The sequence below is a fragment of the Zea mays genome, chromosome 4 (genome assembly GCF_902167145.1).
Source record: "Zea mays cultivar B73 chromosome 4, Zm-B73-REFERENCE-NAM-5.0, whole genome shotgun sequence".
NCBI lineage: Eukaryota > Viridiplantae > Streptophyta > Magnoliopsida > Poales > Poaceae > Zea > Zea mays.
In genome coordinates, this window is record NC_050099.1 from 196,562,868 (window position 1) to 196,590,261 (window position 27,394).

Here is a 27,394-nt window from a genome sequence, read left to right on the forward strand (position 1 = left end):
TCATTTATAGGAGCTTGTGTCGTCGTTGCTCTCGCTTCCACCACGCCCCTGCACCACCACACTCCCATGTCGCCACACGCATGCCCTGCCGTGCCACTGTGCCTGAGAGTTGGCGCATGTCCGCTAGTGTCATTGCACGCCTGCCCAAATTGCCCACAAGCGCCACCGCGCCCCACCTAGCCACATGCGAGCACCGCCGCCCGCCCGCCCCACTATGCCCCAGCATGCCAGTCTTGTCGCGCCCCCTTGCTGCCTTTGTCTCTCCTCCACGCTGCCACAGCCACAACATCACACCCATGTCGTGTCTGCACGCGCTCGCACACGTGCTTGACCAAGGCGCACCGCCTCACCTGTGCTCATTGACTCTGCTTCGACCAAGTTGCACGCTTTCATGTGATCCAAGTCAATCTAGATGAACTTAGTAAATTATACCTCAGTTTTACAAATTTAGTTAGTGAAACCATACTTGTTCTATTGTCACACCCTGAAAATACCAAATTTCAAGATGTGAATAGAAACTAATGCAACATTTTTGCATAATTTTAAAATTTTGCTGAGCCACACACGTGGACTCTTAACCACAGCGACATAGGACCCACTCGTCGGAGTCGTCTCCTACCTAGTGTCTCTAGACTTAGTCGTCATGATTATTGGGAGGTCTAACATGATTAGGACTCCATAAGTACAAATATGGCAAAATATATTATTGATACAGGAGACACAATTAGAGTACTAAACAGATAAGACAATATTCCAACATACATGGTTGAGTCCTAAATAGATAGAACAAGTTTCTAACAGATAAGAAATGCACACTTGTAATTATAGAGAGTTGGATTATCATAGGAATAGGTTACCAGATTATATCTATCATTTAACCTACCCATATTCACCCTTGTAAATGTCCCTCTTCTTGTACTATATAAGGAGATACGGGGGATCATGAGAGCACAAACTAGAACATAACAAATCAATAGCCACTAAAACAATGGACATATGGTATTATCTCACGAAGAGATCCCTAACCACCTAACCCGTAAATTAACCCTCGGGAAATCTATGATAGAGGGATTTTAAGTCCGACCTTTAGAAGTTTCTTTGCAACAGAAGTTGGCTATAGAAGGCAAGTGTATTCTTGATCATGTTACTTGACCTATATAATATTTACTATTATGTTCTCACCTATGCAATGCACAGTTAGGTTAATGTAATGGGACCTAATAGGTTATGCCTAGATTTGTTTTCTCCATACCTTGTTACACCTGAGTTACTTATTATTGGGTAGACTTGCTAGTACTCTACTTGGTTTTGGGATAATGTTACACATGAAACATTACCCTTGCTTTATTATTATTGGTTTATTTATTATGCATGATAAGATCACCTTGTTTAATTGGAAGATAGAGCAACAAACCGAGAAAATAGTGCAACCACAAGGACTATTATGGCTCTAGTCTTGGCTGTTTAATTAGGGAATCTTGTTATGGGTTAGCTTTACCCGAAAGGGGCAAGAGGGGAGGCGTTGCTCAAGTATAAGGAGGTTCTTGGGCTGATGTGCTCTGTGGTAGCTTTTTAGACGAGGGATTCCTAAACCACCTCATCCTAAAACGTTAACATGCTCTCTCATGCTAGTGGAACTTTGTAAAGGCCTTGCAATATTCCTATGCAATCACACCTCAGAAGTGTGGTATTGTGCTTGGCCAGCACAGCGTGGTTGGGTGCAAAGTTCTTTAAACTTTTATGTGACTTATGAGTAATTTTTTACAACCTCTACAGAGTATAAAACTGGCATATTAGTTGTGCTCACGGTCACTAGACACTCAGATCCTCACATGGTTATATTATGGAATTAAATTAAACCAAGCATGCTTTTCATTGTTGGTATTTCATTTGGTGACCATTTATTTAATTGGGATGGTATATACTTATACTTAGTAATTGCTAATGAAATTTTGACCAACAAAATTAAAAGCTAATGCTCAACCTCAGCCATATTCTTGGTAAGCCTTACACTACACTTTTCCTACACACTTGATGAGTACCCACCATAAGTTTACTCACCCTTGAGTGATTTGTTGCTCGAAATCAGGTCAACAGGATAACGACTACTACAATGAGTTATAGGCTATCGTCGCTCCAGTCAACCTACCTATGGCTTGTTATCATGATTGTTGCCATCATCGTTGTCGCTGTATGGTTTCTATTATTTAGTTTTCAAATTCATTTTACTTATATAATAAAGTTTGTGACACTAGTTTCTATACAGTTAGTCATCATATGTGTGAAATTTGATCCTGACACACATATGAGAAGCATCTGGATATATTTGTCCTTAAATCCTGGTGTGACATTTGTTGTAGTTGAATATATACTCAATCATAAATATCTAATCTAGAGATTTAGAGTTAATGTGCTAAATATCTATCAAACCCTCCATCAGGGACAACAACAAATAGAAACATGATTATTTTGTTGAATATCAATAACTATATCCATTTGGTTACATATAATTGAAAGCTCACTTGTGGGTTTTGGTGATTTGGATGATAACCCAATTAAAGGACTGACAAGTGTTGCTAATTGTTGAACAGGTGCTTAGTGCAAAGCTTATAGAGTTCAACACAAGAGATTAAGTGTGACGGTCCAAAGGCAGAGATGGATATGGACAATGGACATCACAAGCTAAGTGACGATGAACATTGCTTATGTGAGACTCGATGTGCATAACTTGGAGACAACTGATCAAGCCAAGGATGGAGGCAAGAAGAACTTCGAGGTACCGAGTGCACGAGAGAATGTCAAGAAGGCTAAGCCACCCAAAGCTAGGGGTGAAGAAGAGGACTTGCAACATCAAGGTTGATCGAGTTGAGAAGAGTCATGGTGCATTGATGATCATTACCTAAGTACATGATTGACAATCAATGAGGTAATGCATATGGTTATGTGGTGTGAGTCATAAGACTCAAGATCAAGCTCAACAAGTAGGACAAGGTCACTAGGAGGAGGACTATGGTCAAAGGCAGAACTTGGAAGCAACCCAAAAGAACTAAGTTCACTCTGACCTTTAGTTTGGGTTGTTCTTGTGTTTGGATATGTTCTATGTGACCATTGCAGGGTGTTGGATATCATAGATGGCAATCTAGATCAAGTCAAGTCGACTTGATGGTTTGGAGTCCAACATCAACATCAAACATGACAAAAAGGGAAAATAATGAAGAAGTTAAGATTTGGGGGTCTGCTTCGTCGCCGAAGGTCCCATAAGAAGAAACACCTTTGAAAGACGGACACAAAGCCGAAGCTATCAATCAGAGAGCTTCGGAGTATATTTCCAGATGCACCGACTTGAAGATGAAATGACCAATCAGCCCATGATAGCTTGTATTATGATTGTAATCATTTGTAGAGGGCACGAATGTAATTTATCACGGGCTGCGTCCTATGCCTATAAATAGATGAACAATACCCCTGTACTGTTCACGATATCTGGTATTCATTCATGCGCAACGCTCCGATTTTCGTCTTCTGTCAAGCCGAAGGTACAAATGTAATTAAAATATTGTCTTTATATTTATCCAAGTTTATATAATGAAGATATGTGGATGATGCTATATGATTATTCATATTATCTTTTATGTTTCATATTCTTTGTTTTTCATTAATGTATACCGTGATGATGAAGGTACGTCCTTCATGACCTTCGTCCGAAGATCGTTATATCCTAAGGGAAATAATGCTTCGAAGGACGAAGGACATTAACATTTAATACTTCGTGTTGCCTTGTTCTTAACTCATAGCATTTGAGAACAAGTCCCCAACATTGGCACCCACCTCCGGTGAACTCACTTCCACTGTTGAGCTGATGGCTTCGTTCAACAATCAAGCTAAAATAGCTTCGGCTACGAAGCTGGTGCTCCCGATAACAGGCGGGTCATGCTCAGAACCAGCCAATAAGAAGCAGAAGAAGGAGGCTCACAGAAGGGTGCAGCATGTTGGGGTGCAAGGACCCTTCATCAAGTCAAGATGGTCCCACATCCTAATCACCTTCTCCCATGAGGACCTTCAGCTCAAGGATTACCCTCATAATGATGCTATGGTCATATCTTGTGTCATCAAGGGATTTCTGGTCCACAATGTTCTGGTCGATACAGGCAGTGCAGCGGATATCATATTTGCTAAGACCTTCAGATAGATGTAAGAGCCAGAGGACAAGATTCATGATGCTTTACACCCTCTTTGTGGCTTCGGAGGAAGGCAGATTGTAGCACTTGGCAAGATCACAATGCCAGTGACCTTCGGTTTCGTCCACAATACAAGGACTGAACAGGTTGTGTTTGATATTGTTGACATGGAATACCCCTACAATGCAATAATTGATCGAGGAACACTCAATGCTTTTGAAGCAATACTTCATCCAGCATATCTATGCATGAAGATACCTTCGGAACAAGGGCCCATTGCTATTCATGGAAGTCAAGAGGCTGGCAGAAAGGCTGAAGGAAACTGGACAGACTCAAAAGCGATCCACAATATAGATGGAGCCGAGGCTTGTGAACAGTACAAGTACAGAAGAGAGAAGGCTGCTTCGGCTGATCAGCCGAAACCCATGCTTCTATGTGAAGATATAGCAGAGCAGAAGGTATTGCTGGGATCTCAATTATCTGAAGAGCAGGAGAAAACCTTGATAAGGTTCTTATTTAACAACAAAGATGTTTTTGCTTGGTCGGCCAATGATCTTTGTGGCGGCAACAGAGACGTCATTGAACATTCACTCAATGTCGACCCATCCTTCAGGCCAAGAAAGCAAAGGCTTCGGAAAATGTCTGATGATAAAGCCGAAGGTGCTCGGAATGAAGTAAAAAGACTTCTCAGTGCTGGTGTTATCAGAGAAGTAAAATATCTAGAGTGGCTAGCCAATACTGTCATGGTGAAGAAGACCAATGGCAAATGGAGAATGTGTATTGATTTCACGGATCTCAACAAGGCCTGTCCGAAGGACGAATTTCCATTACCAAGGATAGACTCCCTTGTAGACGCAGCAGCTTCTTCAGAACTTATGAGTCTGCTGGATTGCTACTCAGGATATCATCAAATATGGATGAAGAAGGAGGATGAGCCGAAGACCAGCTTCATAACTCCCAGTGGCACCTATTGTTATCTTCGGATGCCTGAGGGGCTCAAAAATGCTGGAGGAAGCTTCAGCAGAATGATAGCCAAGGTCCTTCATTCTCAGATAGGCAGAAATGTGCTAACATACGTTGATGATATCATAGTAAAAAGCACGAAGCAAGAAAATCATATCACTGATCTGCAAGAAACATTTGCTAATTTCAGGCAAGCTGGCCTGAAATTAAATCCTGAAAAATGTGTCTTTGGAGTAAAGAAGGGTAAGTTCCTTGGCTGTCTAGTTTCAACGAAGGGGATTGAAGCTAACCCAAGCAAGATCGAAGCTATCCTTCGAATGGAGCCGCCAAGCACAAAGAAGGGGGCTCAACGGTTGGCAGGAAGACTGGCTTCATTGAATAGATTTATATCTAGATCAGCAGAAAGAAATTTGCCATTCTTTGAAATACTAAAGTCAGCCAAAGTTTTTCAATGGGGCCCACCTCAACAAAAAGCCTTCGAAGAGCTGAAGCAATATTTGATTGATCTAACAACATTAACTCCACCAGCGCCAGGGGCTCCATTACTATTGTATGTGGCAGCTTCGCACTCTACAGTGAGTGCGGCGCTTGTGCAGGAGAAGCTTGAAGAACAAATTAAAAAGCAAGCCCCAGTATACTTTGTCTCCGAAGTTTTATGTTTATCAAAGAAAAACTATATAGAATTGGAGAAGGTGTTGTATGCTGTCTTAATGGCCTCCAGGAAGCTTCGACATTATTTCTAAACATACCACATAATGGTTCCTTCATCACAGCCTCTAAAGGATATTATGAGGAACAGAGAAGCAATTGGAAGGATTGGAAAGTGGGCTGCGGAGCTTAACGAATTCAGTATTGACTATGTACATAGATCCTCAATTCAGTCCCAGGCGTTAGTAGACTTCATCGCTGACTGGACGCCAGGGGCTCAGGAAGAAGAAGCAAATAAGGATGTCGAAGCTTGGACAGTGTTTTGTGACGGTTCCTGGGGAACCTTCGATGCAGGTGCAGCCGCTGTCCTAGTTGCACCTTCCAAAGTTAGAACATGCTATGCGGCAAGGCTTGACTTCAGTTGTACAAATAATATTGCTGAATACGAAGCTCTACTTTTGGGGCTTCGAAAGCTAAAGGCAATGGGAATAAGAAGGGCAGTACTTAAAACAGATTCTCAAGTTATTTCTAGTCATATTGACAAGAGTTGCAAGGCAAGAGACCCGAAGCTTGAGAAATATCTAGACATAGTTCGAAGGCTTGAAGCTTCTTTCGAAGGTTTTTCTGTTAAGAATATTCCAAGAGGGGAAAATGAGCATGCTGATTTGCTAGCCAAGTCAGCGGCACAGGGGCTTCCTCTACCTTTGGAAGTATTTTTTGAGACAATTAAAGCACCTTCGGTTGAACTCCTCGAAAGAGCAGTGCTTACAATATCCCCTGTCCATAGTGAAGACTGGAGGACTGAGATTATATCTTTCCTTCAAGGTAATTGTCTTTCAGATGACGAAGCTTATAATAAGAGGATGGAGGCAAGAACAAGACCATATGTGATAATAGAAAGGGAGTTATACAAACATGGAGTCTGCTCTCCACTTCTCAAGTGTCTATCCAGAACCGAAGGTATAGAGCTGATAAAGAAAATACATGCAGGTTTGTGTGGATCTCACATTGGATCTAGACCTTTGCTGGGGAAGGTCTTCAGACAAGGATTTTATTGGCCGAAGGCAGCTTCGGATGCAACAGATCTGGTTCAAAAGTGCGAAAATTGTCAAAAATGTGCAAGAGACCAGAAAAAACCTTCGTCGCTAACTCAATTAATACATCCAACCTGGCCATTGCAAAGATGGGGCCTGGATTTGTTAGGACCACTTCCACCAGCACAAGGAAATTTAAGATATCTTGTGGTGGCTGTAGAATATTTTTCCAAGTGGATTGAAGCGAAGCCTTTGGCCATAATAACTTCGGTCACAGTCCAGAAATTCTTTTGGCAAAACATTGTTTGTCGCTTCGGCGTACCGAAGGCTATAACTGTGGACAACGGAACACAGTTTGATGCCGAAGCTTTCAAGGAATTCTGTGATCAAATCGGCACGAAGATTGATTTTGCATCAGTCAGACATTCAGAGTCAAATGGACTTGTCGAAAGAGCAAATGGTATTATAATGAAAGGAATAATGAAGTTAATTTTTAATCAGTCCAGAGGAAAGTGGCCAGAAGAGTTGATTAAAGTGGTGTGGAGCCACAATACGACCGTATCAAGATCAACAGATTTTACGCCATTCATGTTATTGTTTGGTGACAAAGCTATAACCCCAGAAGAAGCTAAAATGGGGTCAATAAGAACAACAGCTTCGACTGAAGACAAAGCTGATTATCACATGGCAAAAGACACTATAGAAGGGATCAGACTTTAGGCTGTGGAAAATATCAATAAATATCAAGCCGAAACAATAAAATGGCGCGACAGAAAAGTCCGGCTGAAAAATATCAAGCCAGAGCATTTGGTGCTTCGGAGAGTGGCTAATCCGGACACAGTAGGCAAGCTACAGCTGAAGTGGGAAGGGCCTTTTCTGGTGGTATCTTCGTCAAGGCCCGGTTCTTACAGATTAAAGGATATGGATGGCAATGACATTCCTAGATCTTGGAACGCGGATGAGCTTCGACGGTATTATATATAGATTGATGTAATCTTTTTCATTTTTTTATGGCACCCTTTTCCTTTCCAAAGGGGGAGAAAGGTTTTTAATGGGGCCATAGTTTGTAATTTTTCCTTTCTTATTCAGCTCCACGAGAGCAAAATCCCCCAAAATATGTAAATGTAAAATCTGAGCATGCACCATCGAGTGCAGAGAAAAAAGAAAAAATAGGGGGAAGCTCGAAAGTCGTCCCTAAGGGGATGCAGAGCATGACGAAGCTACAAAAAGCCGTTCCTAAGGGAGCGCAACGTAAGTTTTCTGCTCAAAAGTCGTTCTTAAGGGAATGCAGAGCCAAATACCGCCGAAATATAAGGCGAAGCGCGAAAAGTCAACGCGAATACTGCCAAAATAGAAGGCAAAGAAGTTCAAAAGACGTTCCTAAGGGGATGCAGAACTTACACCGAAAAATAAGCGGTGCAGCCGAAAAATAAACGGTAAAGACACTTCAGTCATTCCTAAGAGAATGAAGGCTATGGATGAAGCTTCGTATGTGTGTGTTTGGGCATTCATTTGCACGATACATTACATCATACATTGCATTCATAAACGTTCATTTAGACATACATAGGATCATCATCATCATATCATACATATTTAGACAGTTGCTTCGGCTCTAAGGATACAGATTCAAAAGCATATTTATGCTTCGTTGTGTACGAAAAGAAGGGAAGGTGTTTTTCGCCTTCGGCTCAAAAAATACAAGTTTCGTCCACATCAAAGCACTTCATACATTGACGGAAAGGTAAAAATATATTACAAGGTATGAACAAATTTACAGAGTAGAATCTAATTCTTAAATTACAATATTCTTTATAAAGGTTAATACAAGAGTTTTCTTAGAGTTTTTTCACAACTAGGTTCTTGGCTTCATCATCATCTGTTGAGCTTCGGGTCGTCTGCTATGCTTCGACTCAATGTTCCTCGGCTTCGTCATCCTGTATATATTAAAGCATTATAAGGTAAATTCAAGTTTCAAGGAAAAGGTAAGCACAAGGTATGACTTTATTACCGGCTTGAGGTGACTTCGAGCTTCGTCACCAGCTAAGCTTCGCCCACCCTTCGTCCAGATTTGTGTTATAAATCTGTTTCCTATGCTCCGAGCCAGGCTGGGGATATCAATTAAATCTGCTGGTGATAAGCTGAAGTTTGGTCTATTAACAATCTTCCCATGCGTGCAACCAGACTTCATGAAGGCAACAGCTGTGCCCCGAGAAGCTAGCAGGGCACAGAAATCGCCGTGTCCAGCTATAACTTCATCAAGAGCATCAACTTCGCCCTCAATGTGTTCGAAGGTCCTTGGCAGGTCTTCAACTGAAGGATCGAATTTCTCAGAACTGGCTCCAACCGAGTTGAAGATCTGTTTTAGCCGCTGCACGCATCAGTTGCCGAACTCTAGACATTTATCTTGAAGCTCTTTCAATGATTTCTGCAAATTTGAACTTTTTTCGACTTCAGCTTCAAACTTCGTATCAAATTTCTGCCTTTCTTGCTCGAAGCTTTCTGACTTTGAAAGGAGTTCACTATTCAATCTTGCAATTTTGGCTTTGGCTTCTGCCAGTAAACCCTCCATTATTTGAAGTTCGAAATCTTTCTTTTCAAGAACAGCTGCATGATCTTTTATTTTGCTCTCTAAACCTTCAATTATGATCTCATGTTTTTTATCTTCAAGGTCCTGTTGCATCCTCAAAGCCTTACTTAATAGCATACTCTGTGCAAAAAACAACCTTCGTCAGGAAACACCTTCGTTGTTAAAACAATAAAGAGCCGAAGAAAAGTTTTTACCTTGAAATTAGAATAGAAATAAACTACAAACGATATGCTATCGTCGGTAGCGGCTGATATCGGCCTCAAGCTTCGGGAAACCAATACTCTTCGACAGAGTACTGATAACCTTCGCTCCAGTTCGGTCTCAAAGACAACCTAAGCTTTTATCGTCAACACCGCCGAAGAGCAGCGCCCCTGGCTGGTACCCGCAGGATATGGCATAATCTCTCAGCTCCTCTTTTTCAGTCTTTGACAATTCTTGTCCAATTAAGTTTTGAAAGATGAAATTTTCTTTTTTCGAAGTATCTTCGGCCGTCTCCTTCTCTTTTCCAGGCACTATGGCCATGGTCTCTTCAGCGGCTGTAGCAGTTTCTTCCGCGGCCATATCTAGAAGCATCTTATCAATATCAGAAAATGTGCCTTCTAGATTTGTATCTTCGGCTGTTACAGCTTCGACAGTTGCGGCTTCAGTAGGTGCAGCTTTGATAGCCGTAGCGCTCTCGATAGCTGGTGTCTTTGACGCCGAGGCTGGCGATGGGGTTTCTTCAATAGCTTCAGTCACAGTAATAATCCTTCGTTTTTTCGGCCTGGTAGACTTCTTCGCTTCCGAGGGCTCCTTCTTCTTCTGTAAAAGCTTCGTCAGATGTGACCCTAGTGGACTTAGCTTGATAGGCAAGGATTCAGTCATTATCTTTAGAATTTCTTCCACGTCGTCAACAGAAGGTGCTGAAGGAGTCTCTTCTTCTATATCAGTCGCCTTCTACTTCGGAGCCGCAACTTTCCTTTTCTTCGGAGCAACTGGCTTCGTCTCAGGGTTCAATTTTCTCTTCTTCAGAATTTCTTCATCTTCTTTCACCATTCTAGCAGCTTGTCTGCCCACAACACTAACAATTCTTTTTCTTTTTTGCCCTTCGACACCCTTGTTCAATCGCTCATAGTCAGGATATTCAAAATTCAGGGCATCCATTACCCGATTCAATCTTCGCTTCGGGCGGGCGCCGAAGGCTGCAGTCATCAATTGATCTTCTTTTTTCGTATAATTGCCCAAGATCTCATTGCACATAACTTCAATTGTATCCAACCATTCTTGGCAGGGTTCTTTGAAGTGTTTCTTGAACTTAAAATGATAGGGCAGCCGAACGAGTTCATTCTTCCTCTTCTCTCCTTTAAGCTTCGACATTCCCCATTCCCATAGCGCTGGGAATACTCTGTTGGCTAAGTATTCCTGAACTAAATCTCTAGTACCAATATGTTCAGATACAATTCTAAATTTGCCCACAGCTTCTGGGCATGGTGCCCCCGGTGTCATGTTGCACTGAGGCCTAGTCAACCCGAAGGTTAGTTCCAGCGGGCTCTAAACTAGCTTCTCCTTTTTCCCATCAATTTTAACATAAAACCATTCAGTTTTCCAACCGGTCGGCCACTTAGTGTGATAGCTAACCACCGGTGTCTTCATGTCCTTGCGGTACGCAAAATTATAACAGCCAAAGTTCTCATGCAGTCCATCCTCCCTAGCCTTCGTTTGATAGTGAAGTTCGTGTACTCGGCAGAAGGCTTCGGCAAGCGGCTCGGCTCCTTGGCTTCGGAGAGCCTAGATAAACACGCTGAGCCTAACGATAGCGTTAGGAGTCAGCTGATGAAGATAAATCTCAAAATTTTCCAGCACATCTGCAATCATTCCGTGCAGAGGAAACCTCAACCCTGCTTTAAAGAAGCTCTTAAAAACTACCACTTCATCACTTTCTGGTTTCGGGATAGTCTCTTCCCCGCCAAAGCGAATTAACTTCTTCTCGGCTTCATCGAAGTAGCCTAGCTTCGTCATCATGGGCATGTCAGCTTCAGACATAGTCGACTTCCCAAAATCCAAATGGCTGGGCTTGGATGGCATAGCGGTGTTATAATCAATCTCTTCTTCACCAGTATCGCCCTCTTCAATATCTGCCTGCTCGGCTTCAGTAGCAGGTGCACCTTCATCAGAACCGCCCTCCATCACAACCTGTCCCGATCGCCTCATAACTTCAGAGATTGGCGCAGTCTCAGTAGCTTCGGTCTCCCCTTCGTCACGGGTTATCCTAGCTGTCGAGCGCACCCTGGCCATTTCATGCTGAATTTCTTGCGTTTTGGCAAAGTTGAATGTTTTTTGTTTTTTCCGAAGCTCTCTCTTGTGACGAAGCTAAAGCAAAACGATGCTTCAATTGAGAATACGGTGAATGAGCTTCGGCTGTGGTCAAATTTTTCGGCAGCACAACAGAACAATGGCAGTAAATGCTGTGGTAACTTCACACCTACCCGTCTGTTTATATAGTGCTGCAGGTGGGAAGGTGAATCGTCAAGCCGCTCGCACCCGCCGAACAGTCGCCCGCACCCACTAAACGGTGGACCATAGTGCCCAAGAAGAAGAATCACTAGATCACGCGTACCCGTTGTATGGTGGGACCGCCTTTCACTCAGAATATTTAAATCGTTTCTTGAAAACGAGCTAAGGGAAGGTGTTTTTCGAACCTTCGGCATTCCGAAGCCTGAGAGAATTTTTCACGGGTCGAGCTCGTTACGAAAAATGATCTGGCACCGTGAAGGGGCTACTGTTGGGGGTCTGCTTCATCGCCGAAGGTCCCATAAGAAGAAACACCTTCGGAAGATGGACACAAAGCCGAAGCTATCAATCAGAGAGCTTTGGAGTATATTTCCAGATGCACCGACTTGAAGATGAAATGACCAATCAGCCCATGATAGCTTGTATTATGATTGTAATCATTTGTAAAGGGCACGAATGTAATTTCTCACAGGCTGCGTCATGTGCCTATAAATAGATGAACAGTACCCCCTGTACTGTTCACGATATCTGGTATTCATTCATGCGCAACGCTCGGATTTTCGCCTTCTGTCAAGCTGAAGGTACAAATGTAATTAAAATATTGTCTTTATATTTATCCAAGTTTATATAATGAAGATATGTGGATGATGTTATATGATTATTCATATTATATTTTATGTTTCATATGCTTTGTTTTTCATTAATTTATACCGTGATGATGAAGGTACGTCCTTCATGACCTTCGTCCGAAGATCGTTATATCCTAAGGGAAATAATGCTTCGAAGGACGAAGGACATTAACATTTAATACTTCGTGTTGCCTTGTTCTTAACTCATAGCATTTGAGAACAAGTCCCCAACATTAAGTATGCAAGGTTTAAGTATTAAACTAAGTTGCATACACCTTCTACTATGAATATGGCTCTCTAGTTTTGCTCTCTAACTATGTTTGTAGAGAAAGTGTCATTTAGGGCTCTGTTTGAGGTGAAACGAAAAGGCTGAGAGAAGAATGGAAAGAGGCAACTTTCTAGGACTTAGTAAATTGAATTATGCTATAATCATGTGTGTATAAGTCACAACTAAGTCCTTCAAAGAGTTGAGATCGTTTGGAGAAGAAATAGAGAAGATAGTTTTCAACAGCCAATCTGGGCACACCGGACCATGAACAGTAGTGGTTCGGTGGCGCACCGGATCAACTGGGCAGTGGGGTTAGATGATGTTTTCGACAACCTAGTACACCATATTGCATGTACAGAGGAACATGCTAGTCTTGGGAATTATTTTTATAATTGACCAGACCATGAATAGTACCGATATGGTGTGCACCGGACCGCTTATCCAACGACTCTCTCTAACGGGCTGCAATGGTCAATGGCTAGCTGATGTCACCGGAGGGTCTGGTGGTTCACCAGACCAGTCTGGTGCGACTCAGCTATGGAAGGTGGCCAAATAGATCCCAGACTAGGGGCTCATGGACCAATTCAATGATGCACCAGACTAGTCCGGTGCGCCCGTAGACAACCAGAATTTGGCATCTTTTTGCAAGGATGGGGCAACAGCTAGGGCTCTTTTGGGGCTATAAAAGGACCCCCTAGGCGCCTATATTTAGAGCTCCAACCCTCCCAAGTGTAGCAACCAAGTGTAGACATATTGCAAATCTTTTCTACCTCCCTCTTGTGTGTACATCTCTATATTTTGTGTGTTGTCGAAGTTATAAGCCAAGAGAGAGTAGAGGAGTGCTGCTACAAATTAGAGAAAGATCTTGAGCATACTATTACTCCACCGAAGAGCTACCGACGTTTGTGACAACGTTGGTTCTGTGTAACTCGACATCGGCATAGTGGAAGGCTCTGTCTGTCACCTTGATAGATCTGAGTAACCAGAGGATAGAGTGAGATACTCCAAGCCAAGGTTTGGCTAACTCCAACATGGATGTAGGCAAACATTTCAGGCTAGGCCGGACCATGGGATAAATCCCTATGTTTTCTGTGTGCCTTGCCATGTGGTGTTCTCTATCTCTTTATTTTGATCGATTTGCTATTTGCACTTCACTACTCATCTTGGTATAAGCTATTCTTGAAGTGCATGCTATATTGAGACAGGAACTTTGATTGCGATGTGACCTACTCGACATGATCTTCATTCCGCTGCGATCTAAACTTCGAGTAGAGTAAGAAGTTCTACGTTTTTGTGCTATTTTTATTCACCAAGTCACCTCCTTTAGGCGACATCCATATCCTGTTCCCGGGCAAAGGGAACTTTCAATTGGTATCAAAGCTAGGCCTCTCCATCGTGGGCTTAGGTATCCGAAGATATTGATGTCATCACAAGAGGTGACTTTAGGACTTCTATTAGGAGATGGTTCTAATTATAAATTCTACTCTGTCTCTATTCTTAATGCCATCATGAGTATTAATCCAGGATTGAGACAATTTTTTGGTAAGAATATTTTCCTTCTAAGATTAGTAAAAATCCCTCTAAAAAGGAACTAAGATGTTTATCTCTCAATCACCATGCTTGCAACATCTTAGTTGACTCTCTTTCTAGAGATGCTTATTTTGCCATCATGAGTAGTGATAATGATTTATTCGTTTATGCTCATGATCTATGGACTAGAATTAAATTGAAATATTTTATGTCCAAATGTATTGCTTCTACTTCCTATATTGCTTGTGGTACTAACTTGTCAACGGGATAAGAAGAAGAACGATGGCAACCGAACGAGGAATCCACCTCTCTAAAAGGTACATTTTCCCATAGTGCTTTGCTTGCTTCCGCTAACCATGGTGACATGGAAAATGAGACCGAGGATGTGGAAGAAGAGGAGATTCGCTAGTTCTACACTCATCTCAACAAAGAAGATAAAGTGGTCTTAATGAAACTATTGAGAAGGAATGAAGAATAAGGAAAGACGCTTCTCAGGCTGCAGGAAACCCTCATCATGACCTAAGATTGCATTGAGAAGATGACCAAAGAACATGAGGACAAAGGCGCTCTCATGATCATTTGGTCCAACGGTATGATTCAGTTTTAATTGAGCAAAGAAACAATAAATATGCTTTATCTTATGTTGCTCAATTTAAAGTTAAAATGCCATGCTTAAGAGTCAAGTAGAAATGCTAAAACTAGAAAAACTTGCTCTAAGTGAAAAGTATGATATGTTGTATTATTTTCATAATGAATTAATTGATGATCATATCATGCTTAACATTGCCCATGAAGTTGTTATGACTACCTTAAATTATTATGAACCTCATTCTTGCTCATGTGCAAATCTAGATAATACACTGTCATGTTCTAATCCTTGTTGTTCCAAGAAAAGCCAATCCTCGATTGAAAAAAAGATTGCAGGGAAGATTAATAGGAACAAGAGGATAATGCGGAGAAGACGCCTTGATCAACCAACTCAAGATATCCACGGACACATGGTGAAGAAGCTTGAGAAGGGAGAAACCGCAGCATGCGTCAAACTCCACAAAAATGAGTTCTTAAGGCAACACGAGAAGCAAACAACAAGGACAAGGACAAAGGTGAAAATTCAAGTATTAATGTTGTTTGCACTTGTAATCTTTCTATGTCCTCCAAGAGCAAAGAGAAGAGGAAAAAGGAGATATTTTAAATGCAAGGAATTGGGTCACTTTATTGCCTCATGCCCACACATGGACATTGAGGATGAAGTTAGGAGATGCTTCACATACAACAAGAAGGATCACATGATCCCTTCATACCCGTCTCATGAAGAATCAAGGTTGTGCTTTCCCCATGATGACTCTCACCAAGAAGAAGAATGAACAACAAGTGTCATGTCAGGTTGAGCAACACTTCTGCTATAAGTGTGGTAAGCAAGGTCATCTACGAAAGATTTGTAGAAAGGGTAAACCTCCTAAGCCATGCAATTCATTTCACTCTCACTTTCTTAGGAGACCCAAATACAACACTTGTGCTAGATCCATGATTGGTTTATCTAGACCTAGCACAAATGCTATTTGGGTATCCAAGGTACTTTTAGCTCATTTCTATGGACTCATCTCGAGATGGTTACCAAAGCATGCCAACTAGATCATGCAGGTTACCAGAGATGAACTAGAGACCTTGGGATTACTTAAGACGATTATTTCGGATATGATACTTAAATTGTCAATTTCGTTGTTTATCCATTGACCCAAGGTTGAACTATTGTGTATTTCTAAACCCATGTTCATCTCAATATAAGAGCGTGTAGGGGTCCTTGATCCTATTGGTGAGTTAAGCGAAGGACCTTAAAGAAAAGAACCTACAACTTGGAAGTCTCCAAAGGACGATAACCTTGTATCTTAAGCACATTGTATTCAATTGGTATGCTCCTTGTGTCTTGATTACTTGCAAAGGAATTTCTTGATGTCCTTGAGAGGTTATATCTTGCTTTTCTATCCTTGGAGTATCTATGCATATGAGGTTGTTTAGGCCGTGCTTAAAGTCATTAAATTATAGTTCTTGCAATCTAATTCTTTCAATTGATGAACCATGCTTGTTTGGTCATGGCTATGTGCGTTATAGATTATATATCTTGATCTGTCAATTGGTATTTTTTTCAATTAGTATATCTATCTGCCATGACCTACTCTCTTGTGTTATATGGCTAAACTAGGTGCTATATTGAATAAATCATGTTGTGTTGCTTTTGGTGCTATCCTGCTATTGGTAAATATGCATCAAGTGGGTTTGACCTATGTACAAGCATGACAATGATGTTTAGTCAATATTTATGGGATTTATTTGTCTTAGTAACCTATGGTTGCTAAAACAAGAAATCCTTGCTCATGTTTCTAATGCACTCCCATGAGCTATGGCAAGTGACATTAGAGGAGGAGTTGCATGGACAAGCAAAAGGAGCATTCATTCGATATTAACAGGTGCTCACAAGTTATATTGCCATAAGAACGAACCTCATGATATTCAGACAAATATTCAAGGTGGAAGAGGGAAGTTGAGCAAGCTGTGGAGCAGTCTGGATTTGGGTACCTCTACAGATTTGTGTAATTGGTATCTAAAAATTGTGAGTTATTACATATTTAAAGATTGCTCTTGCTCATTGGTTAACATTGATTTCCATGATAGTTGGTGATCACTATAGTAGGAGTTTTCTCTTGTGCCATAATGCTATGACTTGTTCTATGTTTGGTGTCTTAGTAATAAGAAAATATCAAGTTCAAGGATTAGGCACAAGTGTGGAGAAGCTCCTTGGAATTGGAACTTTCAATTAGGAAACTTCCAATTGGATGAAAAGTCACCATCACTTGGTAAATAACACGAAGATACAAATATAGGTATTGTCACTCTCATTACGAGTATTTGTACTTGATTCCCTCTGATGCTTGTGTTGCATTTGTTTAATTAGTAATGGGGAGTAATGTTAGTGCGATTGCATTTCCTTGCTTCATACCCGTCTGTCCCTATGTTCATGTTTGTAATGTGGTTTTGGTGTTTGATGTCAAAGGGGGAGAATTGATGCATTAAATCTTACCTCGGTCCGAGAGGAAAACTTATATTAAGGGTGATGGTGTTTTGTGTGCTAAAGGGTTCAAAGCTCAACATAGTGATGAGAATGAACTCACCTTGTTTAAGGTGGGGTTTCCTTGAGTCCCTTTTGATCTTAATGGGAGAATGCATTAGTAGTTTTTATAATGCTTATCAGGTGCTTATTGATGCTTATATGGTGATAATGCATTAATAGTGTTGATTCTGTTGCTAATCGATGCTTAATCTTTCATCTAGTGTAGCATCGTCTTTAGCGTTTTTTGATTTGTAGATCGATGTTTAATCTTTCAATTGGTATCATCTGGTGTAGCATCGTCTTTAGCTATTTTGATTTGTAGATCATTTGGTATCTATGATGCTTTTTGTTTATCTTGTGATAGATACTTATGTGTTGATTGTTTATATGGTGTTTTAATTGATATCTTTATGGTGTATAGTGATAGGTTGATATCCCGGTGTTATATCTGTTTAATTGGCATCTATATGGTGTTTACTCTGATTATGTGCATTATGTGTCATCACATCACTATTTGATTCCTGACACAATGCACCCCAAAGATGATAACATGTAGTAATGCTTCACACTTAGTGAAAGTTGCCTAGAGGGGGGTGAATAGGGCGAATCTGAAATTTATAAACTTAAGCACAACTACAAGCCGGGTTAGCGTTAGAAATATAAACGAGTCCGAGAGAGAGGGCGCAAAACAAATCGTGAGCAAATAAAGAGCGAGACACGATGATTTGTTTTACCGAGGTTCGGTTCTTGCAAACCTACTCCCCGTTGAGGTGGTCACAAAGACCGGGTCTCTTTCAACCCTTTCCCTCTCTCAAACGGTCACTAAGACCGAGTGAGCTTCTCTTCTCAATCAAACAGAACACAAAGTTCCCGCAAGGACCACCACACAATTGGTGTCTCTTGCCTTGGTTACAATTGAGTTTGATCACAAGAAGAATGAGAAAGAAAAGAAGCGATCCAAGCGCAAGAGCTCAAATGAACACAAATGTCGCTCTCTCTAGTCACTATTTGATTTGGAGTGATTCCAGACTTGGGAGAGGATTTGATCTCTTTGGAGTGTCTAGAATTGAATGCTATAGCTCTTGTAATGTGTTGAAGGTGGAAAACTTGGATGCCATTGAATGTGGAGTGGTTGGGGTATTTATAGCCTCAACCACCAAAATATGGCCGTTGGAAATCTGTTGTCGCATGGCGCACCGGACAGTCCGGTGCGCCAGCCACGTCAGCAGGTCGTTGGGGTTCGATCGTTGGAGCTCTGACAGGTGGGGCCTCTGGGCTGTACGGTGGTGCACCGGACAGGTCCTGTAGACTGTCCGGTGCGCCAACTGCGTGTGCTTTGTCCTCTGCGCGCGCAGGCGCGCATTAAATGCGTTGCAGTCGACCGTTGCGCGCGAAGTAGCCGTTGCTCCGCTGGCACACCGGACAGTCCGGTGTGGCACCGGACAGTCCGGTGTGGCACCGGACAGTCCGGTGAATTATAGCGGAGCGCCCTCTGATTTTTTCGAAGGTAGCGAGTTCATCGTTGAGTTCCCTGGTGCACCGGACACCGTCCGGTGGCACACCGGACAGTCCGGTGTGCCAGACCAGGGTGCCTTTGGGTTGTCTTTTGCTCTCTTAGTTTGAACCCTTTCTTGGTCTTTTTATTGGCTTATGGTGAACCTTTGGCACCTGTAGAACTTATAGACTAGAGCAAACTAGTTAGTCCAATTATTTGTGTTGGGCAATTCAACCACCAAAATCAATTAGGAAAAAGGTGTAAGCCTAATTCCCTTTCAATCTCCCCCTTTTTGGTGATTGATGCCAACACAAACCAAAGCAAATATAGAAGTGCATAATTGAACTAGTTTGCATAAATGTAAGTGCAAAGGTTGCTTGGAATGGAACCAATATGTTCTCATAAGATACGCATGGATTGTTTCTTTATATTCTTAACATTTTGGACCACGCTTGCACCACATGTTCTGTTTTTGCAAATCCTTTTGTAATTTTTTTTCAAAATCCTTTTGCAAATAGTCAAAGGTAAATGAATAAAATTTTGAGAAGCGTTTTCAAGATTTGAAATATTCCCCCCCTGTTTCAATTGCTTTTCCTTTGACTAAACAAAATTCCCCCTCAATAAAATCCTCCTCTTAGTGTTCAAGAGGGTTTTAGATATTAGTTTTTGAAGAGGGTGTCCCAATTTGAAATTCTGTCAAAAAATAATATACCAATTGAAAATTTCATCATTTCAAAACCTTTTCTTGACTCAAATTTTGAAAATTGGTGGTGGTGCGGTCCTTTTGCTTTGGGCTATACTTTCTCCCCCTTTGGCATGAATCGCCAAAAACGGATACTTGAATGAAATATAAGCCCTTCTAACTACTTTCTCCCCTTTGGCAAATAAAATATGAGTGAAGATTATACCAAAGACGGAGAGATGCTCGGAGCGACGGCGAAGGATGAGTAATTTGATGGAGTGGAGTGGAAGCCTGTGTCTTCGCCGAAGTCTCCAATTCCCTTTCAATCTATGACTTGGTTTGAAATACACTTGAAAACATATTAGTCATAGCATATAAAAGAGAGACATGATCAAAGGTATATCTATGAGCTATGTGTGCAAAACATCAAAAGAAATTCCGAGAATCGAGAATATTTAGCTCATGCCTAATTTTGTTAAAGGTTTGTCCATCTAGTGGCTTGGTAAAGATATCGGCTAATTGTTCCTTGGTGTTAATATATGCAATCTCGATATCCCCCTTTTGTTGGTGATCCCTAAGAAAATGATACCGAATGGCTATGTGTTTAGTGCGGCTATGTTCAACGGGATTATCCGCCATGCGGATTGCACTCTCATTATCACATAGAAGAGGAACTTTGGTTAATTTGTAACCATAGTCCCTAAGGGTTTGCCTCATCCAAAGCAATTGCGCGCAACAATGGCCTGCGGCAATATACTCGGCTTCGGCGGTAGAAAGAGCTACGAAATTTTGCTTCTTTGAAGCCCAAGACACCTTCCCAAGAACTGGCAAGTCCCCGATGTGCTCTTTCTATTGATTTTACACCCCGCCCAATCGGCATCCGAATAACCAATTAAATAAAATGTGGATCCCTGCGGGTACCAAAGCCCAAACTTAGGAGTATGAACTAAATATCTCAATATTCGTTTTACGGCCGTAAGGTGAGCTTCCTTAGGGTCGGCTTGGAATCTTGCACACATGCATACGAAAAGCATAATATCCGGTCAAGATGCACATAAATAGAGTAAAGAACCTATCATCGACCGGTATACCTTTTGATCGACGGATTTACCTCCCGTGTCGAGGTCGAGATGCCCATTGGTTCCCATGGGTGTCTTGATGGGCTTGGCATCCTTCATTCCAAACTTGTTTAGAATGTCTTGAATATACTTCGTTTGGCTAATGAAGGTGTCGTCTTAGAGTTGCTTTTCTTGAAATCCTAAGAAGTACTTCAACTCCCCCATCATCGACATCTCGAATTTCTGTGTCATGATCCTACTAAATTCCTCACATGTAGATTCGTTAGTAGACCCAAATATGATATCATCAACATAAATTTGGCATACAAACAAATCATTGTCAAGAGTTTTAGTGAATAAAGTAGGATCGGCCTTTCCGACTTTGAAGCCATTAGTGATAAGAAAATCTCTTAGGCATTCATACAATGCTCTTGGGGCTTGCTTGAGCCCATAAAGCGCCTTAGAGAGTTTATATACGTGATTAGGGTACTCACTATCTTCAAAGCCGGGAGGTTTCTCAACATAGACCTCTTCCTTGATTGGTCCATTGAGGAAGGCACTTTTCACGTCCATTTGATAAAGCTTGAAGCCATGGTAAGTAGCATAGGCAAGTAAAATGCGAATTGATTATAGCCTAGCTACGGGTGCATAGGTTTCACCGAAATCCAAACCTTCGACTTGTGAGTATCCCTTGGCCACAAGTCGGGCTTTGTTCCTTGTCAACCACACCATGCTCATATTGTTTGTTACGGAAGACCCACTTGGTTCCTACAACATTTTGGTTAGGACGTGGAACTAAATGCCATACCTCATTCCTAGTGAAGTTGTTGAGCTCCTCTTGCATCGCCACTACCCAATCCGAATCTTGAAGTGCTTCTTCTACCCTGTGTGGCTCAATAGAGGAAACAAAAGAGTAATGTTCACAAAAATGAGCAACACGAGATCGAGTAGTTACCCCCTTTTGAATATCACCGAGGATGGTGTTCACGGGGTGATCTCGTTGGATTGCTTGGTGGACTCTTGGGTGTGGCGGTCTTGGAACTTGTTCATGTTCCTCATCTTGATCATGGGCATCTCCCCCTTAATCATTGCTCTCCTCTTGAGGTGGCTCAACTTCTTGATTTTCTCCTTCATCATTTTGAGCCTGACCCTCATCTTGAGTTGGTGGAGATGCTTGTGTGGAGGAAGATGGTTGATCTTGTGCATGAGGTGACTCTTCGCACGGAGCCTCTTCATCACCTAATTCATCAAGATCAACTTGCTCTACTTGAGAGCCGTTAGTCTAATCAAACACAATGTCACAAGAGACTTCAACTAATCCAGAGGACTTGTTAAAGACTCTATATGCCCTTGTGTTTGAATCATAACCTAGTAAAAAGCCTTCTACTGCCTTAGGAGCAAATTTAGATTTTCTACCTCTTTTAACAAGAATAAAGCATTTGCTACCAAAGACTCTAAAATATGAAACATTTGGCTTTTTACCGGTTAGGAGTTCATATGATGTCTTCTTGAGGATTCGGTGTAGATACAACCGGTTGATGGCGTAGCAAGCGGTGTTGACCGCCTCGGCCCAGAACCGATCCGAAGTCTTGTACTCATCAAGCATGGTCCTTGCCATGTACAATAGAGTTCGATTCTTCCTCTCCACTACACCATTTTGTTGTGGGGTGTAGGGAGAAGAGAACTCATGCTTGATGCCCTCCTCCTCAAGGAAGCCTTCAATTTGAGAGTTCTTGAACTCCGTCCCGTTGTCGCTTCTAATCTTTTTGATCCTTAAGCCGAACTCATTTTGAGCCCGTCTCAAGAATCCCTTTAAGGTCTCTTGGGTATGAGATTTTTCCTACAAAAAGAACACCCAAGTGAAGCGAGAATAGTCATCCACAATGACTAGACAGTACTTACTCCCGCCGATGCTTATGTAAGCTATCGGGCCGAATAGGTCCATGTGTAGGAGCTCGAGTGGCCTGTCAGTCGTCATGATGTTCTTGTGTGGATGATGAACACCAACTTGCTTCCCTGCCTGACATGCGCTACAAATCATGTCTTTCTCAAAATGAACATCCGTTAGTCCCAAAATGTGTTCTCCCTTTAGAAGCTTGTGAAGATTCTTCATTCCAACATGTGCTAGTCGGTGATGCCAGAGCCAACCCATGTTAGTCTTAGCAATTAAGCAAGTGTCGAGTTCAGCTCTATCAAAATCTACTAAGTATAGCTGACCCTCTAACACTCCCTTAAATGCTATTGAATCATCACATCTTCTAAAGACAGTGACACCTGTATCCGTGAAAAGACAGTTGTAGCCCATTTTACATAATTGTGAAACTGAAAGCAAGTTGTAGTCTAAAGAGTCTACGAGAAAAACATTTGAAATGGAGTGGTCAGGAGATATAGCAATTTTACCCAATCCTTTGACCAAACCTTGATTTCCATCCCCGAATGTGATAGCTCGTTGGGGATCTTGGTTTTTCTCATAGGAGGAGAACATCTTCTTCTCCCCTGTCATATGGTTTGTGCACCCGCTATCGATGATCCAACTTGAGCCCCCGGATGCATAAACCTACAAAACAATTTTAGTTCTTGATTTTAGGTACCCAAATGGTTTTGGGTCCTTTGACATTAGATACAAGAATTTTGGGTACCCAAACACAAGTCTTTGACCCCTTGTGCTTGCCCCCAACATATTTAGCAACTACCTTGCCGGATTTGTTAGTTAAAACATAAGATGCATCAACGTTTTAAATGAAATTTTAGAATCATTTGATGCAATTGGAGTGTTCTTCTTAGGCAATTTTGCATGGGTTGATTGCCTAGAACTAGATGTCTCACCCTTATACATAAAAGCATGATTAGGGCCAGAGTGAGACTTCCTAGAATGAATTCTCCTAATTTGCTCTCGGGATAACCGGCAGGGTACAAAATGTAACCCTCATTATCCTGAGGCATGGGAGCCTTGCCTTTAACAAAGTTAGATAATCTTTTAGGAGGGGCACTAAGTTTGACATTGTCTCCCTTTTGGAAGCCAATGCCATCCTTGATGCCAGGGCGTCTCTCACTATAGAGCATGCTTCTAGCAAATTTAAAATTTTCATTTTCTAAGTCATGCTCGGCAATTTTAGCATCTAATTTTGTTATATGATCATTTTGTTGTTTAATTAAAGCTATGTGCTCATGAATAGCATCAATGTTAACATCTCTACACCTGGTGCAAATAGTAACATGCTCAATGGTAGATGTAGGGGGTTTGCAAGAATTAAGTTCAATAATCTTAGCACGCAAAATATCATTGTTATCTCTAAGATCAGAAATTGAAGCATTGCAAACATCTAATTCTTTAGCCTTAGCAATTAATTTTTCATTATCATTTCTAAGGCTAGCAAGAGAGATATTCAATTCTTCAATCTTAGCAAGTAAACTAACATTATCATCTCTAAGATTGGGAATTGAAGCATCACAAACATTTGAATCAACCTTAGCAATTAAACTAGCATTCTCATTTCTAAGGTTGGTGATACCATCATGGCACGTGCTTAGCTCACTAGATAATTTTTCACATTTCTCTACTTCTAGAGCATAAGCATTCTTAACCTTAACATGCTTCTTATTTTCCTTAATTAGGAAGTCCTCTTGGGAGTCCAAGAGTTCATCCTTCTCATGAATAGCACTAATTAATTCATTTAATTTTTCCTTTTGTTGCATGTTTAGGTTGGCAAAAAGGATGCGCAAATTGTCCTCCTCATCACTATCATTATCCTCATCACTAGAGATTTCATATTTAGTGGAGGATTTTGATTTTACCTTCTTCCTTTTGCCGTCCTTTGCCATGAGGCACTTGTGGCCGACGTTGGGGAAGAGGAGGCCCTTGGTGACGGCGATGTTGGCGGCGTCCTCGTTGGAGGAGGAGTCGGAGGAGCTCTCGTCGGAGTCCCATTCGCGGCACACATGGGCATCGCTGCCCCTCTTCTTGTGGTACCTCTTCTTTTCTCTCCTCTTGCCCTTCTTGTCGTCGCCCCTGTCACTGTCACTAGATAGTGGACATTTTGCAATAAAATGACCGGGCTTACCACACTTGTAGCAAACTTTCTTGGAGCGGGGCTTGTAATCTTTCCCCCTCCTTTGCTTGAGGATTTGACGGAAGCTCTTGATGATGAGCACCATCTCCTCATTGTCGAGCTTTGAGGCGTTGATTGGTTGTCTACTTGATGTAGACTCCCCCTTCTTCTCCTCCGTTGCTTTGAATGCGACCGGTTGTGCTTCGGGCGTGGAGGGGCCATCTAGTTCGATGATTTTCTTTGAGCCTTTGATCATCAACTCAAAGCTCACAAAATTTCCTTTCACTTTCTCGGGAGACATTAGTGTGTATCTAGGATTACCATGAATTAATTGAACTTGCGTAGGGTTAAGAAAAACAAGTGATCTAAGAATAACCTTAACCATTTCATGGTCATCCCATTTTGTGCTCCCGAGGTTGCGCACTTGGTTCACCAAGGTCTTCAGCCGGTTGTACATCTCTTGTGGCTCCTCTCCTTGGCGAAGCCAGAAGCGACCGAGCTCCCCCTCGATCGTCTCCCTCTTGGTGATCTTGGTCACCTCGTCTCCTTCGTGCGCGGTATTTAGTACATCCCAAACCTCTTTTGCACTTTTTAATCCTTGTACCTTATTATACTCCTCTGGACTTAGAGAGGCGAGGAGTATAGTAGTGTCGGCGTTTCGAGACCGGGGGGTCCCTAAGCCGACGAGTGAATGTCGCCGCGTGCCCCAGCCCAGATGGGTCGACGCGAGGCCGAGCACGAAGGGGGGAAGTGAGGTGGCCGGAGACAGGCGTGAGAGAGGTGGAAATCCCGCGGCCTTCGTGTTCGTCCCGCGCCCAGGTCGGGTGCGCTTGCAGTAGGGGGTTACAAGCGTCCACGCGGGAGAGGGAGCGAGCGGCTTCAAGCGAGCGCCTGTCTCGTCCTCGTCCCCGCGCGGCCAACCCTCTCTAAGAGGGCCCTGGTCCTTCCTTTTATAGGCGTAAGGAGAGGATCCAGGTGTACAATGGGGGGTATAGCAGAGTGCTACGTGTCTAGCGGAGGAGAGCTAGCGCCCTAAGTACATGCCGTCGTGGCAGCCGGAGAGATTTTGGCACCCAGCTGGTGTGATGTCGTGGCCGTCGGAGGAGTGCTGGAGCCTGGCGGAGGGACAACTGTCGGAGCTGTTGAGTCCTTGCTGACGTCCTCTTGCTTCCGTAAGGGGGCTGAGAGCAGCCGTTGTCACAGATTATGCGGGGCGCCATCATTGCCTATCTGGCGGAGCGAGCCAGATGGGACGCCGGTCTTGTTCCCCATGGCCCGAGTCTGTTCGGGGTAGGGTGATGATGGCGCCTCCTGTCGACGTGGCTGGTCTGCGCCCTAGGTTGGGCGATGTGGAAGCTCCTCCGAAGCCGAGGTCGAGTCTGTCTTCCGTGGCCGAGGTCGAGTCCAAGCCCCTGGTTCGGGCGAGGCGGAGACCGTCGGCTGAGGCCAGGGCGGAGTCCGAGCCCTGGGGTCGGGCGAAGCGGAGTTCGTCGTCTTCTGGGGCTGAGCCTGAGTTCGAGCCCTAGGTCGGGCGGAGCGGAGTTCGTCGTCTTCCGGGGCTTATCCCGAGTCCGAGCACTGGGTCGGGTGGAGCGGAGTTCGTCGTCTTCCGGGACTTTAGCCCGAGTCCGAGCCCTGGGTCGGGCAGAGCGGAGTTCATCGTCTTCCGGGACTTTAGCCCGAGTCCGAGCCCTGGGTCGGGCGGAGCGGAGTTCGCCGTCTTCCGGGGCTTAGCCCGAGTCCGAGCCCTGGGTCGGGCGGAGCGGAGTTCGCCGTCTTCCGGGGCTTAGCCCGAGTCCGAGCCCTGGGTCGGGCGGAGCGGAGTTCGCCGTCTTCCGAGGCTTAGCCCGAGTCCGAGCCCTAGGTCGGGCGAAGCGGAGCTTCCTATGGTGCCTGCGGCCGGGCCTGACTGCCTGTCAGCCTCACTCTGTCAAGTGGCACCGCAGTCGGAGCGACGCAGGTGGCGCTGTCTTTCTGTCAGGCCGGTCAGTGGAGCGGCGAAGTGACGGCGGTCACTTCGGCTCTGTCGGCTGCGGGGCGCGCGTCAGGATAAAGGTGTCAGGCCGCCTTTGCATTAAATGCTCCTGCGATTTGGTCGGGCGGTGCGGCGATTTGGTCAGGGTTGCTTCTTGGCGAAGACAGGGCCTCGGGCGAGCCGGAAATATGTTCGCCGCTGGAGGGGGGCCTCGGGCGAGACGGAAATCCTCCGGGGTCGGCTGCCCTTGTCCGAGGCTAGGCTCGGGCGAGGCGTGATCGAGTCCCTCGAATGGACTGATCCCTGACTTAATCGCACCCATCAGGCCTTTGCAGCTTTATGCTGATGGGGGTTACCAGCTGAGAATTAGGAGCCTTGAGGGTACCCCTAATTATGGTCCCCGACAGTAGCCCCCGAGCCTCGAAGGGAGTGTTAGCACTCGCTTGGAGGCTTTCGTCGCACTTTTTTGCAAGGGGACCAACCTTTCTCGGTTGCGTTTTGTTCCGGTGGGTGCGCGCGAGCGCACCCGCCGGGTGTAGCCCCCGAGACCTCGGAGGAGTGGTTTCACTCCTCCGAGGTCTTAATGCCTCGCGTAATGCTTCGGCTGGTCTGGTCGTCCCTCATGCGAGCTGGCCGTAGCCCGGGTGTACGGTCGGGTCCCAAGTTCTCGGGCTGGTATGTTGACGCTGTCAATGGTTC